General features: G+C 40.2%; 1 long non-coding RNA gene across 4 annotated transcripts in view; it reads right to left on the bottom strand.

The window, feature by feature from the left end:
- The window catches only part of LOC137230656 (uncharacterized), a 96766-nt gene that overhangs the window by 1390 nt on the left and 76930 nt on the right, over window positions 1-18446 (bottom strand). For all 4 annotated transcript variants that reach the window (XR_010946207.1, XR_010946209.1, XR_010946210.1 and 1 more), the window contains one exon: window positions 9376-9603. This is a non-coding gene — a long non-coding RNA (uncharacterized lncRNA). The remainder of the gene's footprint in view (window positions 1-9375; window positions 9604-18446) is intronic.

Consider the following 18446-nt stretch of genomic DNA (forward strand, 5'->3'; position numbering starts at 1 on the left):
AACCATCTGAGAGATGAGAGCTTTTATCCACAGGCTTCCATCCCTATTTGAATGCTGATTGCCCCCAGGGCTGTTGACTCCCAAGGACCTTGTGACTTTGCTTGCAGGGCTACAGGTATCAGAGAAGGTCCTAAGGCAGAATAAGGAAAGATGTAAAGTGTATACTTGAGGTGACACACTAGCACCATGAGGAGAGTTGGAACTGTTTTCCAAAATTTCAGCTGAAATTAGATGTGGGTTAAAGGAATGTGACAAGTACCAGAGATATCTGCCACAGACTAAGTGGGTTTCTTTTATAGTTTCACATTATAAAACCAACTTTAGTAGATAACACCAAACCTATGTTCCAAAATAATTGAACCAATTTACACTTCCACCAGCAATGAGAGTTCCAGCTGTTCCACATGCTCACCAGTACTTGGCATTATCAATCTTTATTATTTTAATCATTTGGTGGGTATGTAGTGATATCATATTATGTTTATCTGCATTCCTTTGATTACTAATCAGGTTGAAAACCTGTTCATAAGTTTGTTGGTCATTTGGATATCCTATTTTGTGAAGTGTCTGTTCAGATCTTTTGCTCAAGTTTTTAATATCAACTTTATTGGAGTATAAATTACATGTGATAAAAATACACCTATTTTAAGTGTTTAGCTTGATGATTTATGACAAATGTTTATTCCTTGTAACCACTACCATACCCTTTCTGACCCAGAAAGTTCCCTTGTGCCCCTTTACTGTCAATCCCCTACCCCCTGCCCCACCCTGGCAACCAATGATCTGCTACCACTGTAACTTAATTTTGCCTATTCTAGAATTTCATGTAAATGGAACCGTATGTACTTCTTTGTGTCTAGTTTCTTTCACTCAGCATAATGTTTTTGAGATCATCCATGTTGTTCATGTGTCAGTCGGTACTTCCTTTTTATTGCTGAGTAGTATTCCATTGTATGGATACACTACCACTAGTTTATCCATTTAACTGTTGATGGGCATTTCAAGTTTTTGGCTATTATGAATAAAGCTACTATGATCATTCATGTACAAGTCTTTATGTGGATATATATTTTCATTTCTTTTGGATATGAAATGAATGGGTTGTAGAATGAATGCATATTTAACTCTATAAGAATTGCTAAATTGTCTTCCAAAATAGTTATACCACTCAGTGTCCTTTTCACATGTCCCCATCTTTCTTTGAGCACTTCCTTGCTTTTTGGCCCAAGATGTTCCAGGCTCTTCTTGCACTTTCTTTGACCCAGTCCTCAAATAAGTCATGTCTCCAAAGAGTTCTTATTCCTTTCATTGAAGAACAGTATTTACAAGCCAAGATCTATGCACTAGCTGAGTTCATTACTGGGGAGAGTCACTGTTCCCAGGTGCTCTCGGTATATATAAGACTCCAAGCAGACTCACTCTCACTCTCCTTCTGGCCTTTGAAAAGCATGGCACCAGGAATTCTATAGCCACAAGGAAATGAATTCTGCCAACAACTTGAGGGAGCTTGGAAGCCTCTGATGATAATGCAAACTGTCAACACCATGTTTGTAGCCTTCTGAGACCCCGAGGAAAGGACCTGCCTAAGTCGTCCACAGACTTCTGACCCACAGAAACTAAGATGATAAATATGCGTTGTTTTAAGCCACAAAGTTTGTGGTAATTTACTGAGCAATAGAAAACTAATACAGGAGGGGTAGGAAAGAAAGCTCCACCAGTTAAAGGCACTCATGAAAGTTTGGGAAGGCAGAAGTGAGGCAGAGGCCATCTTCTTGCTGCCTTGGCTACTGCTGCTGGAAAGAACAGTTATGGAGACTTTGGGTTTTTCTGTAACAGTATCTCAGTGGCTACTCACTAACTTTGTGCTTATCTCGAGGTAGTTGTTGTCGCAGCAGCAGCAGCATCCTGACCCCTCAGTTGTATATTCTTGAAAATCAGTAGTTCCATTGGTGGGCTTCTGATCCCCTTGCTCCCTAATTGTACAAAAGGTGGCAGTTCCACTGGCAAGTCAGTTTGGCAGTGTTGTTCTGAGAGTTATTCCTGAAGGACCAGCCTGTAACTTACTCCTCCTAAATTTGCAACAACTTTAAAAGTACCTCATTTTTCTTTAAACCGTTTTCTACTAACAGTAGCTTGGGCGCTTTTTGTTTCCTGAATCTAAAGCTTACTGATATACCCATCTTTGCTTGAGCTACTTTAAAAGGCTTCCTGTTGCCTGTAGCCAAGTGATCCCAATCTAAGATACCAATGAGGCCACTAAAATTGATGGTTGCAACAAGCAGGTGAGGGGAACTGAGGAGTTCAGTGAGGCAAGGCTAGGGCTAATTCATTCAACCAACACATCTCATCCCCTGCTCTTTGTTGGGGCCTGGAAATAAAGAGATGGATCATGAATACCCTTGCCCTCAAAGAGCACAAAATCTAGTGGGGAGACAAACACATATATGAATAAGTCATAGTACAACATGTTATGACTTGTAAAGGAATTAGTTAAATGTAGTGAGAGCCCAGAGAAGACAACAATAATTCTGCCTCCCCAGGGGTATTGAGATGGCCTTTGAGCTGGGTCTCATAGGATGAGTGAGTCTAAAAAGAAGGAAGAGAAAAAAGACCCACTACCCACAAGCCTTGCTGAACCCAGAGTAAGTCAGTCACTTTCAATTCATCATTCCATTTAACCTTCACAACATCCCCATATATAGGTATTATCTCTTTTTAATAAATAAGCTGGGCCCCAAAGGTTAATAATTTGACAGTGTCACACAACTGAATATAACAGGAAACAGTCCATAGGATCTACTGTAGAAAATGGATAAAAATATAGCATAAAATATTTATTTCAGGGTATGAAATCATTTGAAGAATCATTGGGAATGCTAAAGATAAAGACTCCAGGCTGAGCTTTCAGGAGTGACTCCCAAGTCCTACTGGTGGGAGCCACCAACGGAGCTGTTGCCCTCCCACAGAAGCCTCTCTTTAGGCTGCTGGCTCCAGAACCGTGCCATCTCCTGCAGTTCATACCAGCACAAATGGTTACCTTGTGTCCTGCCTCTCTCCCCACTTAACTCAGTTCCAAACTCAAGTCTTGCTAGGATACATCTTATTTGTGAATCCTAGTTGGAAACAAGTCTAGGAAATGTGATTTGGTTTTCCAGCCTCCAGTACAGGAAGACATACCAGAAGGCAGCTGCATGGGATGTTGAATAAATCAATCCATAATTTCTGCCACATTTAGTTTGATAGGCTTAAGAATATTGATTCAAAAAAACAGTAAAATGGGGACTTCCCTGGTGGTCCAGTGGTTAAGACTTCGCACTCCCAGTGCAGGGGGCCTGGGTTCGATCCCTGGTCAGGGAACTAGATCCCACATGCCGCAACTAAGAGCCCACATGCCGCAACTAAAGATCCCGTGTGCCACAACTAAGACCCAGTGCAACCAAATAAATAAATATATATATATATATTTTTAAAACACTAAAATGATTAATAATGCCAATCATGTGGACATTCTTATATACTACCGGTGGAAGTGTAAACTGACATACACTTATTGGAAGTTACTTTGAAAGCATCTAATAATATTTAAAGCATGTATCTACTATGGCCCAGCAACAGCACTTTTAAGATTCTATCCTACCAAGGGAAAAAAAAATAGGAGAAATACATGAAGTTGAAGAATGTTTACTGCAGTACTGTGACTACATAAATCTGGAAACAACCTAATATCCATCAATAGGTGACTAATTAATCGAATGATACATCCATACAGCAGAATACTATACAGGCATTAAACAGAATTAAATGGATCTGTATGTACTGCCCTAAAAAGATGTCCTTTATTGTTGTTGAGTGCATAAAAACAAGCTGTAAGAAATTTGTATAATATAATCTCATTTTTTGTTTTTTAAAATGAAGGTAAATGATATATCAGTATAAGTATAGGAAAAATTGCTAGTAGTGCTTACTCTTGGGAATTGGAAAGGGGACGGTAGGGGGACTGGACTTTTACACACTTTATATAATTTTTTAAAGCTGAGGATTATAGGTAAGATTTGCTTTTCTTGGTTTAATTTTCAGTATTTTTCTTATATATATATGTGGGGTGTGTGTTGTGTGTCTTTGAAACTTTTTTCAAAGGATAATCTAATACATTTTAAAATTTTTTAATTGAAGTATAGTTGACATAATATTATGTTAGTTTCAGGTATATTACATAGTGATCTGACAATCAAATACATTACAAAATGATCACCATGACAAGGCCAGTAACCACCTGTCACCATACAAATTATTACAGTATTATTCACTATATTCCCTATGCTGTATATTACATCCCAATGAGCTATTTATTTAATAACTGGAAGTTTGTATCTCTTAATCCCCTATCACTTATTTCGCCCCACTTCCCCACTTCTGACAACCACCAGTTTGCTCTCTGTATCTGTAAGTCTGTTCCTGTTTTGTTTTTTTGTTTGTTTTGTGTTTTGAGATTCCACATATAAGTGCAATTATACAGTATTTGTCTTCCTCTGTCTGACTTATTTTGCTTAATTTAATACCCTCTAGGTCCATTCATGTTGTTGCAAATGGCAAGATTCCATTCTTTTTTATGGTTGAGTAATATTTCATTGTGTATATATACCACATCTTCTTTATCCATTCAGCTATCAATGGACATTTAGGCTACTTCCTAGAAATAAAAATAAAATCTGAAAGGTGTGGTTCTCCAGATGGTTCTCCTGATTCTCCAGGTAGGTAGAAAGATCCATGCTGAGACCCAAATCTGCAGGGTCAGTAAGGGTTAATCTAGCTTGACTCTGCCCTGCTGGGTAGAGGAACAAGTCGGGGATGATATGCATTTGAGAATTGAGTGAACATCTGCAAGTCTGTGGAGGGGAAGGTGTGCCCAGGTCCTTATGTCTCCATAGAGATGAGTCTGCCTTAAGGCCTAGGCATGGTAATAGGCCCTAGGGTTATGAAGATAAGTAATATAATCCTTGTTCTCAAAATGTTTACTGCCCAAAGAACAATAATACCAATGAAAATTTATATCTGAAATCATAATTTTTACATAGATCTGTATAGCCCTTAACAATTTACAAAACACTTTTCTTCTCCCTTGATTCTCTCAACAGCCCTGTGAAGGAGCCATGGCAAGAGTCATGTCCCCATTTCACAGATGAGGAAACCGAGGCCCAGAAGAGAAAGTGACTCATTCAAAGTGCATATACCAACTGCATTTTACCAACTGCTTTTATAACCATTAATTAGTTCACTAGGGACAAAGCCAGGCCTAAGAGAAGGGCATGGGGAGAGTGGTACTGGGCTCCAGTACTGTGTGTAGTGTGTTCCGGTGATGCAGCCCATTCAGCTGCTTGATCCAAGAATTCCATCCAACTCAACAACATGTACGGGGCCCGTTATGCTCTGTTCCAAAGGACAAGGCTGTTCAGCCATCAGTATGAGAACAAAAGGATCTCTACCTTGCTCTGTCCTCTGACTGTTAGTCCTACAGTCCTGTGTTATTTTGCATTTTCTGACTTTGCACTAGTGTTCACATTGTTGTATTCAAGTGTTTTGTTTTGCTTCTCACTAGAGTATTAATCCCCATAATGGTAAGCATGCTTAATTATTTGGTGTCTTCTAAGACTGTGTCTCTCTCTTTTGTTACTTTTTTCAGCTGCCACCTTCAGTAAAACTACAATTTATACATGTAATGGAAACAAGTTTTATAAAACAGTACTTATCCTTAATCTGAGCAATGTACCCTGATATTTTCTATTGTATTCTATAGAATTTCACTTTTTACTAGTCTCTTAAATATAATCCAGGGTTGGATTCCGGAACAGAAAAAACATTAGTGAAAAACAGGTGCAAGCCAAGTAAAATCTATAGTTTAGTTAATAATATTGTACCAATGTTAATCTCTCAGTTTTGGTAAATGTGCCATGGTTATGTAAGATGTCAACATTTTAGGGGAAGCTGGGTGAAAATATGTAGAAACTTTCTGAAGTATCTTTGCAACTTATCTGTAGATCTGAAGTTACTCCAAAAGAAAAAGTTTATTAAAAAAAAATACCAAATGTGTGGGGTAGGAGGTGGTGAAACAGGTGAAGTGGGTCAAAAGGTACAAACTTCCAATTATAGAATAAATTAAGTCGTGAGGTATAATATACAGCCTGATGACTGTGGTTAATAACACTGTATTGTATAGTTGAAAGTTGATGAGAGAGTAAATCTTAGAAGTCTCAATACAAGAAAAAAATGTATAACTACATATGGGGATGGATGTTAACTAGACTTATTGTGGTGATCATTTCACAACATATACAAATACTACAACATATACAAACACATTTCACACCATATACAAATATCATTATACATGTATCATTTCACAACATATACAAATACATTGTGTTGTATACCTGAAACTAATATAATGTTATATGTCAATTATACCATAATAATAAATGAATAAATAACTTACATAACATGAAAAATAAAAAGTTCTAGCTTGAGAATTTAAACTGATTTCATGACCCACTAATAGGTTGCAATTCACACTTTGAATGTTGTAGGTGTTTGCTATCATTTTATTTATTTATTTACTCTCTTTTTTTTAAGATAGATTTTATTCATTTTATTTATTTATTTTTGGCTGCGTTGGGTCTTCGTTGCTGCACGTGGGCTTTCTCTAGTTGCAGCAAGTGGGGGCTACTCTTCATTGTGGTGTGTGGGCTTATTGCAGTGGCTTCTCTTGTTGTGGAGCACGGGTTCCAGGCGGGCGGGCTCAGTAGTTGTGGCTCACGGGCTCTAGAGCACAGGCTCAGTAGTTGTGGGGCCCGGGCTTAGTTGCTCTGTGGCATGTGGGATCTTACAGGACCAGGGCTCGAACCCGTGTCCCCTGCATTGGCAGACAGATTCTTAACAACTGCACCACCAGGGAAGCCCTTGCTATCATTTTAAATAATGCTGGTGGGAATAGTTGTGGTGATCTGTGAAAGCCCATGATCGTTCTTTCTCTGACTCTCATCTCTCCCACAGCTGACCTCTCTCCCAGTCCTTGGCCTTGTCTATCTTGTCTTATGCTCATTTTTGTCTATATGGCCTATCTTTGAAGGGGTCTCCTTGCCTGACTCATCTGTGGGCCTTCAAAGGGATACATGATATATATTTGTTAAATAAATGTCTGAAGGAATAGCTGTGTTTCAACACCCTTGCTTGGGAATTTTTCTGCCTCTTCAAATTGTAGGAAATTTTTGTGTATACATAGAAATCTAGTATAAAATCTTTTCTGAAAGCTTTATGTGAAACAAAGATTTCCAAACCTGGCAGAAAGCCTTTTCTGACAAACAACTTCATGACCATCTTTGGGACTTCCTTTTTTTTTTTTTTTTAAATTGGGGCATAGTTGTTTTGCAGCGGTGTGTTACTTTCTGCTGTACAGTGAAGTGAATCAGTTATATGTATATATATATCCACTCTTTTTTGGATTTCCTTCCCATTTAGGTCACCACAGAGCATTGAGTAGAGTTCCCTGTGTTATACAGCAGGTTCTCATTAGTTATCTATTTTATACATATTAGTGTATGTATGTCAATCCTAATCTCTCAATTCATCTCACCTCCTCGTTCCTCCCTTGGTGTCCATATGTTTGTTCTCTACGTCTGTGTCTCTGTTTCTACCTTGCAAACAGGTTCATCTGTACCACTTTTCTATGTTCCACATATGGAACTTTCAATAACAAAGGAAGAACAGCTCCTCTGAAAAAGGTTTTAAAGTTTTTTAAACTTTTATTATTATTTTATTTCACAAGTGACACGCATTCACTACTGGAAAAAAATAAATAAAAATAGATGAAGGGCTTCCATGGTGGCACAGTGGTTGAGAGCCCGCCTGCCAATGCAGGGGACGTGGGTTTGAGCCCTGGTCTGGGAAGATCCCACATGCCATGGAGCAGCTGGGCCCGTGCGCCACAGCTGCTGAGCCTGCGCTCTGGAGCCTGCGAGCTACAACTGCTGAGCCCACGTGCCACAACTATGGAAGCCCGCGTGCCTAGAGCCCATGCTCTGCAACAAGAGAAGCCACCGCAATGAGAAGCCCGCGCACCACAACGAAGAGTAGCCCCCACTTGCTGCAACTAGAGAAAGCCCGCGAGCAGCAATGAAGACTCAGTGCAGCCAAAAATAAATAAATAAAATAAATAAATTTATTTTTTAAAAAAATGGATGAAAATTTAAAATGAAATTCTATAAGGTCACCTATAATCCCACCATAAATAGCTATTATTAACATTTTAGTGTATAACCCCTTTTATATCATATACATGTAAACACATATACTTTTTTTTTTTTTTTTTTTTGCGGTAAGTGGGCCTCTCACTGTTGTGGCCTCTCCCGTTGCGGAGCACAGGCTCCGGACGCACAGGCTCAGCAGCCATGGCTCACGGGCTTAGCCACTCCGTGGCATGTGGGATCTTCCCGGACCGGGGCACGAACCCGTGTCCCCTGCATCGGCAGGCGGACTCTCAACCACTGCGCCACCAGGGAAGCCCCAACACACATACTTTTAAAATAAATGGTGATATTATTCATACAATTTTAGAGGTATCTTTGCTCAGGCTGTTCCCTCATCCCGGAATGCATTTCCTCCTTTCTGTTCTTCATCTGAATATTTCCTGCTCATCTTTCTAGACTCAACACATGCTAACACCTCTGGGAAGACTTTTCTCGCCCTCTCTTCTTTCTTCTACCCTAGATGGATTAGGTACTACCTCTTAGGTTTTCCAATGAATCTTTAGTTCTTTCTTTTTAATTAATTTATTTATTTTTGTCTGTGTTGGGTCTTCATTGTGCACAGGCCTTCTCTAGTTGCAGTGAGCGGGGGCTACTCTTGGTTGCCACGCGCAGGCTTCTCATTGCAGTGGCTTCTCTTGTTGCGGAGCACGGGCTCTAGTCTCGTGAGCTTCAGTAGTTGTGGCACGCGGGCTCAGTAGTTGTGGCTTGTGGGCTCTAGAACGCAGGCTCAGTAGTTGTGGCGCACGGGCTTAGTTGCTCCATGGCATGTGGGATCTTCCCGGACCAGGGCTCGAACTCATGTCCCCTGCATTGGCAAGCGGATTCTTAACCACTGCGCCACCAGGGAAGTTCCTTTAGTTATTTCTTTATTACATTTTGTATCTTAATTCATTGTTTACATGTCTGCCTGTCCCAAGAGTCAGGGAGCTCCTCGATGGCAAGGATAATGGCCAGAGTAGGTTTTGTTGAATGGTGAGTGGATGGATGAAGGGATGGAAAAATGGGCGGCCAAATGAATGATGCACAGAAAGAGACACATGCATGAATTTTCATCTGCTAAGGAGAGCATCCTCACCTTTTTGGCCCTTTAGCCTCAGTCTCAGCTACGTTGCCATGGAAGAGTCATTGGTAGAGGGAACATGGATGATGCCATCATCTTATTACTGAGGCTATAAAGACAACTCGAGTGCTTGTCACCTCCACAAGGAAATCTTCCAAATCCCATCAAAGTTTTGTGCGAAGTCCCGGACTCTGGCCCTTCATTCACTGGAGAGGCAGCAGACCTGCTCAGCCATCCTGAAAACTAAGCATCAGGAGACCCAACTTTCAGTCTCAATTATGTGATAAACTTGCTATGCATGGCCTTGGACATGCTGCTCCCCTGCCACAGGCCTCAGTTTTCTCACTTTACAATAAGAGGAGTAGACTGAGTGGTCTCTAATTCTCCTTTCAGCACTCACTTTCTATGGTCTTATAATTTACTCACTGTTGATCTCACTCAGAGAAGAGACAGGATAGAGAGCATTGCCCACCTTACCTAAACTGTGCTCACTGCCACTATCTCACCAGATTCCCTTGGGCAAATCTCTACTTCCCAGGGCCCCAGTTTCCTCATCTGGAATGGGAAGATTGAGCCAGATTTTACACACTGAATTTATGCCCAGGGTGACTATAAATGCAACTTATGCAAGTCCCCTAATACAAAGAGAATATTCCATTTAAAGATGAACATTCAGAGTCTCTGAAAATATAGTAAGATTGCATTAGTTGATGTTCTCTGCTAAATGTATTCTCAGAGGCCAACATGTTGAGCTGAAATAAATGTTTTAGCTTTTACAAAAATCACTCTGATTTTGGGCAAAGCAGTTCCCAAACTCATTGCAGAGTCAGATCACACTGATTTTCAGAGCTTCCAAAAAATAAGAAAATGGCTAACATCAATACTGCAACTGCTGCTAAATTCTCAGTTGCTTCAGAACTTTTCACCTTTTATTCATAAAATGACAAAATTTAGAGTCATCTAAAGGTTGGAGTTCACTATCAATATTATTATAATATCAAGCTTAGACCTACTTTTCCATTAGAAAATACCATAGTTATTACATTAATTATAATAGAAATTATTAGCCATCAATATGAAATTTCAGTAATGAGCAAAAATTTGGAGAAGCATTTTTCCCCATATAGTAAAGGGTTAATATATACATATAAAGAACAGGAAAAAGAAAGGAAGAAAATGCATAAAACTCTTAACAACATATGAAAAGTTGCTCAATATCATTAGCCATTATGGAAATGCAAGTTAAAACCATGATAAAATACAACAATATACTTTTTAGAATGTAAAATATTAAAAAGACTTACCAAACCATGTGTTGGCGAGAATTTAGAAGAGTGGTGATGTATACTAGGTTAGAAAACAGTTTCTTAAAAAACAGTTTGGAAGTATCTTAAAAAGTTAAAGGTATACCTACCAAATGATGTAATAATTCTAATCTTAGATACTTACTAAAGAGAAAACATATGAAAGCTATATCCATAGACGTTCTCTTACATGAATATTCATAGTAGTTTTATTTGTAATAGCCAAACACTGGAGATAAACTTTTGGTGGTGATGGGTATCTTGGTTGGAGCAATGGCTCCACGTGTGTATATGTATATCAAAACTTATGAAATTGTACCAATGTTCATCAACAAGTGAATGGATAAACAAATTGAGGTATATTCATACAATGGAATACTACCCAGCAATAAAAAAGAATGAACAAGTTATGAATCTCAACAAATTATGCTGAGTGAAAGAAGCCACATAAAAAAAGAATATATAGCATATGATTCCATTGCTAAAATATTCTAGAAAATGTGAACAAATCTATAGTGACAGAAAGGAGATCAGTTGTTGTCTGGGTTTGGGAGAAAGAGTGGGAGGGAGATCACAAAGGGCACCAAAAACTCTGGGGGTGACGGATATGTTTATGATCCTGATTGTGACAATGGCTTATTAAAACTAAACTAGGGCTTCCCTGGGGGTACAGTGGTTCAGAATCTGCCTGCCAATGCAGGGGACACGGGTTCGAGCCCTGGTCTGGGAAGATCCCACATGCCACGGAGCAACTAAGCCTGTGCACAGCTACTGTGCTCTAGAACCCACAAGCCACAACTACTGAAGCCCACGCACCTAGAGCCCGTGCTCCATAAGAGAAGCCACCGCAATGAGAAGTCCACACACCGCAGTGAAGAGTAGTCCCACTCACCACAACTAGAGAAAGCCTGTGTGCAGCAAGGAAGGTCCAACGCAGCCAAAAATAAAATAAATTAGAAAAAACAAAAAAAACCTAAAGTTTATTTTATTATCAACCCTAGTTTAAAAACAAAAGACAAAGGGAATAAGACTCAACCATTCTCAGTGATTATTTGTGAGGAAAATACAATAAGGTATTTTACATGTTTTTGTGGAGGGCCTGCTCTATGGGGAAACTCACACATTGACTTATGAACCAGGAGTATTCATCAAACCAGCCAGAAGTGGGAATGTTAATTTATGTGAGCTGATATGGTCCTGAGTTCATACTGCTCCCTAAAACATTGAGTTGATATGTGCTGCCACCACACACACACACACACACACACACACACACACACACACCACTGAACCTTCTGGCATTTGGGGCTTTTACAGAGAGAACAGACACATCCTCGTTGATGTATCTTGCCCTCTTGACTTTTTCTTGCACTCGCCTTGCAAATCCACTATCCTGCATCAGCCAGCACTTCCATTCTCTGCTTCTACACCTGGCTCTGAGAGTGACTGGAAGGTCTTTGAATGCACATGTGTAAGATAAGTGAGTCTGACCATGAGTGAGTGAAAGAACTTTGTTCACTTGGAAAAGTTGTAATCACTTCATAAAAGTGAACACAGATTCTTATAGCAAAGATGAATGTATGTAACTCAGTTCAGTTGGGGACCCTCCTCTGCTGAAAGGTTGAGATAAAATTGGCTTAAACTCCTCTTCTCTCCAACTCCCTATCCTGTGAAAATCCAAAGCCCTCTTCAAGATTTCAGTTTCTTCCCAGTGATCTTCTGCTATTATAACCACCTGGCCTCTAGGCTCCTGGCTCCACACCTCTTCCACTGTTCTGCAGTGCATGGATCCAGACTCAATCCTATTCTGTTTCAACCCCAACTATTCTGACGTCATCTGTTGTGCTGCAATTTCAATTCTGACACTAAGCAACCAGAGTTATTGTCAGACTCCACAGCTGTAAGGGCACAGTCTCCAACAAGACTGCCCCCACTCCAGACACCAGGAGCAAGTAGGGGCCCAGGCCACCCATACTCCCAACCAACTGGCTACAAATCCAGAGGGTTCCTCCAACCCCGCTCAGGTTCTATAATGCAGCAGAATGACACAAAACTGAGGATAGCACTATACTTACAATTAGAGTTTTAGAGGATACAAATCAGACCAGCCAAATGAAGAGACACATAGGGCAAGGTCTGGAAGGTCCTGAACACAGAGCTTCTGTGCCCTCTCCCCATGGGACGAGGGCACCTCATCTTCCCAACATGAGTTCACCAACAAGGAACCTCCACTGAGCTTTGCTGTCCAAAGGTTTATTGGAGTTTCACTGATTAAATCATGGACCATGCACTTGAACTCAATCCTTCTTCCCTCCCTGGAGGTTGGGCTGGCTCAAAGTCCCAACCTTCTAATCAGTGGTTGGTCTTTCTGGTGACCAGTCTCAATCTTGAAGCTATGCAGGGTCCCACCATGAGTGCCCTCATTAGCATAAACTCAGGAGTGATCCAAGGGACTCATGAATAATAAAGACACTTTAGTCACTCAGGAAATTCCAAGGGTTCTAGAAGCTCCATGCCAGGAACTCTGCAAATTATTTTTGGAACTTCTACATGACTTGAGCAGGGCTGACCCCAGCCTATTCCAGTGATCCAAACAAGTGACGAAACCCACATAATCCGTACATTCCATCTCCCCGGCCAGACTGCTACTCAGGGATAGACTTGAGAGAACTCTTGGTGAGTGAAGGACTCTTACCCCTGGGGTCACTGAGCTGGTAGAAAGGTCAGCCTAGCATTGCTAGTGCCCATCTTTGCCAGCACAAGTGAAGAGTCTGCTTGAGAGTGAATCAAGACAAAGGAAAACAAAATCAAGAGATGGAGAGAAAACGCAGATATGGATGACAAAGTTTGACTTCCTGAATCCAACCATGTCTAACTAGATATCTGGGTTTTCCCTTAAGCCACATTGAGTTAAATTTCTGTCATTTGCAATTGCAAGAGTGTTGACCAATACCTTCTTTCTTCCCCCTCCTTTTCACAAGCAATAAACCATGTTCCTCTCTTTGTTTCATGCAAAACAGCTTCCCCTTGTCTGAGCTGGGCATCTGCTGACATCTGTGTCTGCAGGGCATTTCAAAGAGTTTTCATAAAGACAGTTTCCTCCATGTGAGATACATTGGTGTCATCCATTTTTTTTCACTCTGTCACAAAAATATTTATACAATCAAAACCGTACTGTTTGTATAGTTTCTTATCTGCTTTTTTCAATTTTCAGTCAACAAATATTTACATAAAAACTATATACTAGTCATATATTAAGCAACTAACACTCTATGTTGAGAATTTTCCCACATCATTAAAAAGATTTTGTAAATGTAATTTATTATTAACCAGTACAGAATATACAAGCACATAGACAGGTTTCTTTTTTAAGATTTTCATTTTTTTAGAGCAGTTTTAGGTTCACAGCAAAATTGAGGGAAAAGTACAGAGATTTCCCATATAACCCCTATTCCCTTATAGATAGTTTTTAAACTGAACATTTATTGTAGAATATTTAGCTTGTTTCCAAGTTTTATGAATAATGATAGACACATAACACCATTTAAATCTCTCACCATTTCCTTAGAATAGATTCCCAGAAGTAGAATTTCCATAAGAACTTCATTTTTTACCTCCCAAAAATGCAGAAAAAATTTACTAATCTCTGTTGTAGTAAAGCGTCTATCCCCTCTGACCCCACCTTGCCTGGAGAGATCTGGCCTAAAATACCTTCAGGTAGTACAAGAATCACGTTCCTTGAGAGCTTCCTGTTTCCTCTGAGTGCCCCTCCTCAGCTGTCCTTAAAGGGCTGGGGACTGACCAGGCAGCAGGCAGTCTGTCAACCTGGCAGACCTCTGGAGGCATAGTACATATAACTGCTTTAGGAATTGCTGAAAAAAATGGCATTCAGGGCAAGCCTGAAAGGGAGCTAGATGCCAAGACAAGAAAGTCAGCACTAACCATGACCCCATTTCCATTCTTAAGTCTCTTTTTCCCTACTTTATTTTCCTTAAGAAACATATGTGATTTATAATGGAAAATTTTAATTTATTGGTAAAAACAACAACAAAATGAGTTTCTCAAATTCAGTGTGGGACTGGAGATAATCTTCTGGTTCCTGGAAAAGCAGTTGTGAGCTATCTAGCTTGGCAATGCTTCCTACAAATCACTGGCTGACTCAGAAAAATACATGTGCACTTTAGTCACACGAAGGACAGGGTGATTCCCTCTGGGACCACCACAAAGGGGAATTGATGACTGTCTTCCAGACCTGAAAGAGGATTCTAAATTGCAATGTGTGAAAATAAGGGGTGGGTCTAAGAACTGTCAGTGGGAGCCTCCAAAACAAAGATTTTTGACTCATTGCAAGAACCTTCTAAGAGGCAGAGTAGCCCAAAGATAAAACCAGCTGCTCCAGGAGGTGATGACCTCCCCATCCTGTGAAGTGCTAAAGCACAGACTGGAGGCCAGTTGTCCTGGGTGGTGTGGCAGGGATCCAACTGCAAGGCAGGACAGTGGTTTTCAATCTTTTTGGTCTCTGGACTCCTTTACACTCTTAAGAATTACTGAGGATCCAAGGAACATTGTTTATATAGGTTCTATCTATCAACATTTACCATATTAGAAATTAAAACTGAGAAAAATTTAAATACTAATTTATTTTAAAATAACATTAGTAATTCCTTTCTACATTAACATAAAGAAAAGGTTTTACAGAAAATAACTATATTTACTCAAACAAAAAAAATCTAGCAAGAAGAGTAGCATTGGGGCTTCCCTGGTGGCGCAGTGGTTGAGAGTCTGCCTGCTGATGCAGGGGACACGGGTTCGTGCCCCGGTCCGGGAAGATCCCACATGCCGCGGAGCGGCTGGGCCCGTGAGCCATGGATGCTGAGCCTGCGCGTCCGGAGCCTGTGCTCCGCAACGGGGAAAAAAAAAAAAAAAAAAAGAAGAGTAGCATTTTTTTAAAAATCTTTTTACTATCTAGATCAATGGAACACAACTGGATGATTATATCTGCTTCTACATTTAATCTGTTGCAATATGTTCTTCAAGGTTGGTTGCAATGTGGAATCTGAAACCATATCAAGGAACTGTGACAGAGATCATAGAGCCTTGTGCCCAAAGAGATCACAACTGAACAATAATAAGGGAAAACACTTATTGAGCGCTTACCATTATCCAGGTTATATGTCAAGTATTCTACACACATTACTTCAAACAACTTTATAAAGGAAATTTACCTATTTTTACAGATGAAGAAACGAAAACATAGAGAAGCTGTATACCTTACACCAGGTCACACAGCCTGGTGAAGCCAGGATTTAGAGCAATTTAGCCTAACTGTTCTAATCTCGGCTCTAAATCCTGGCTTATTTTACCTAGCACAGTGTTTTCGAGGTTCATCCATGATGTACTTCATTCCTTCTTAAGGTGGAATAACATCCCATTGTATGTATATACCACATTTTGCTTAGCCATTCATCTGTTGTTGGATGCTTCTTAGTATGTTTTAAATAAACAATTACTACGTTCTGTAATAGAGGCAAGCACAGGTTCTAAGACGGAGAGACAGAGGAGGAGCCACCAATCCAGCTTGGGCTGAGGCAGCCAGGGGCTGGTGCCTGAGCAGAGACTTGCAGGATCGGTGGGAGACATCCAGGAAAAAGACAGGAAAGGGAGGAACCAAGGGACGTGTAAGAAAGAGAACCATAGCCAGCCCCATAGGGCTGAGTCAGGTTTGTGTGGAAGAAGGGCAAGAAGTAAGGCTAGAGAGGCAACAACATTGACATTACAGAGTATTTAAGACAGGCTGGGTGCTGTGCAAAGCCTCTTAGATGTTTTAACTTATTTAAACATTACAGCACCGTCTAAAAGAAAACCAGCCTTCTTGAGTATATACTGAGGACCAGGTACTGTTCTTAGTGCCTTGTGTGCAATAATAAATTTAATCCCCATAACAACTCGACGTCAGTACTATTATCATTCCCATTTTATAGATGGGGAAGTAAGGCATGGGAAGGATAAAACAATTTTGCCCAAGTTTATGCTGGTAAGCAGGGATGTGAACCCAGGTTTCAGCAGCTATGCTTATATCCTGATAGTTGAGAATATGAGAACAAGGGAAGGAATTTAGACTTTTACTGGACAGGTTTAGGCAGAAAGCAACTTGTCCTGATTTGCATTTTATAATCATTCTAGCGGCTGTATGGAGAGTGATAGGCAGGAAGAAGACCGGAGGCAGAGAGACCAGTTAGTAAGTCAAATGGGAAAGAATGAGAATGGGGCAGGGCAGTGCAAATACAGACAAGTGGAGGGTTCTGAGAGATATTCAGGACATGTAATAGTCAGCCGATGGTGATTTGTTGAAGCGGGGTCAGGGATGATTCCGAGTTTCTGAGAGGATGACAGTGCAATCACAGAGACGGAAGATGCATGGGAAAAACAAGTTTGAGGTTAGGGAGAATCAAGGGGTGAAGATAATGAGATCATTTGGGACATCTGAGTCTTGGTAGGCCCAGGGAGAGCGACCTGGGCACATAAGCTCCATGAAGGCAAAGATCTCTGTTTCGTTGACTGACATGGCCTAGTGCCAAGAACAGTACTTGGCATAAGACACCCAGTAAAGACAACCCAGTATGTAGTTGTTCAATGAATGAGTATGGGTACAGAGGAGAAAAGAGTGTGACCTGGAGGTTAGGAAATTGTGTCAGGAGTTGGAGCTACAGAGATTGTCCATAGTACATAAAGTGAGGAGAGTTATAAGGACAGAACTCTGGGGACACAATGCTTACAAGACAGGCAGAGAAAAGCCAACCGAACCTTAGAGAGACTGAGTGGCCACAGAGAGGGAGAAACTAGGAGAAGGGAGGTTGTCAAAGGCATCTCAAATTTTTAAGGTAAAAGAGACTTTGAAGTGCTTCCCAGTTTATAAACCATACTTTCTCAGATTCTTCTTTTACTTTTTAGTATAACATACCTTTTACTAAATTTTTTATTGAAGTAAAAAATTACTTTTATGATAAAGTGCAATCATCTTAAGTGTATATTGTGATGAATCTTTGCGTCTTCATGCATCTGTGTAACCCCTATCTGGATCACAATAGAGAAACACTCCAGCACTCAAATGTTTCCTTCACACCCCTTCTCAGTCACCACTCTCCTCCCCACTGGAGATAAGCATTCTTCTGGTTTCTATAATCTTCCATCAGTTCTTGAACTTGTATCAGTTCTTAAATTTCATATAGATGAAATAATACAGTATGTATTACTTTGTGTCCGGCTTCTTCCACTCAATATAATAGCTGCGAAATTCACGTAATGTTTTGAGCATCAGTAGTTTGTTCTCAGGTATTTTCAAAAATGTAATTCTCATTGAGGATAATAACATCTACCTGTAAAGGAATCAAATGGGATCATGCCTAGTAGCCACCCTACAAAATGAATATTTATTGATTACCTAGCTTTGGTTCAATATCAAAACAATTTAATGCTCATAGAGGAATCATTATTTCCTCTTTGCAGAATTTGGTGATATTTTGGAGGGAAGGGAAGAATGAAACAATGGTATGCTGGTAAGCCAGTTTTCTGGGGGGGTTGAGGGGAGTCCTTGACTTGGAGAATCTATAATAAATAGACATTCTTCCAAAGAAAACAGACAGATGGCCAACAGGCACATGAAAAGATGTACAACATCACTAATTATCAGGGAAAGGCAAATCAAAACCACAACTGTTATAATGGCTATTATCAAAAAGACAAGAAATAACAAGTGGTAGAAAGGATATGGAGAAAAGAGAA

Source organism: Pseudorca crassidens, chromosome 9, assembly GCF_039906515.1.
Source record: "Pseudorca crassidens isolate mPseCra1 chromosome 9, mPseCra1.hap1, whole genome shotgun sequence".
Taxonomy (NCBI): domain Eukaryota; kingdom Metazoa; phylum Chordata; class Mammalia; order Artiodactyla; family Delphinidae; genus Pseudorca; species Pseudorca crassidens.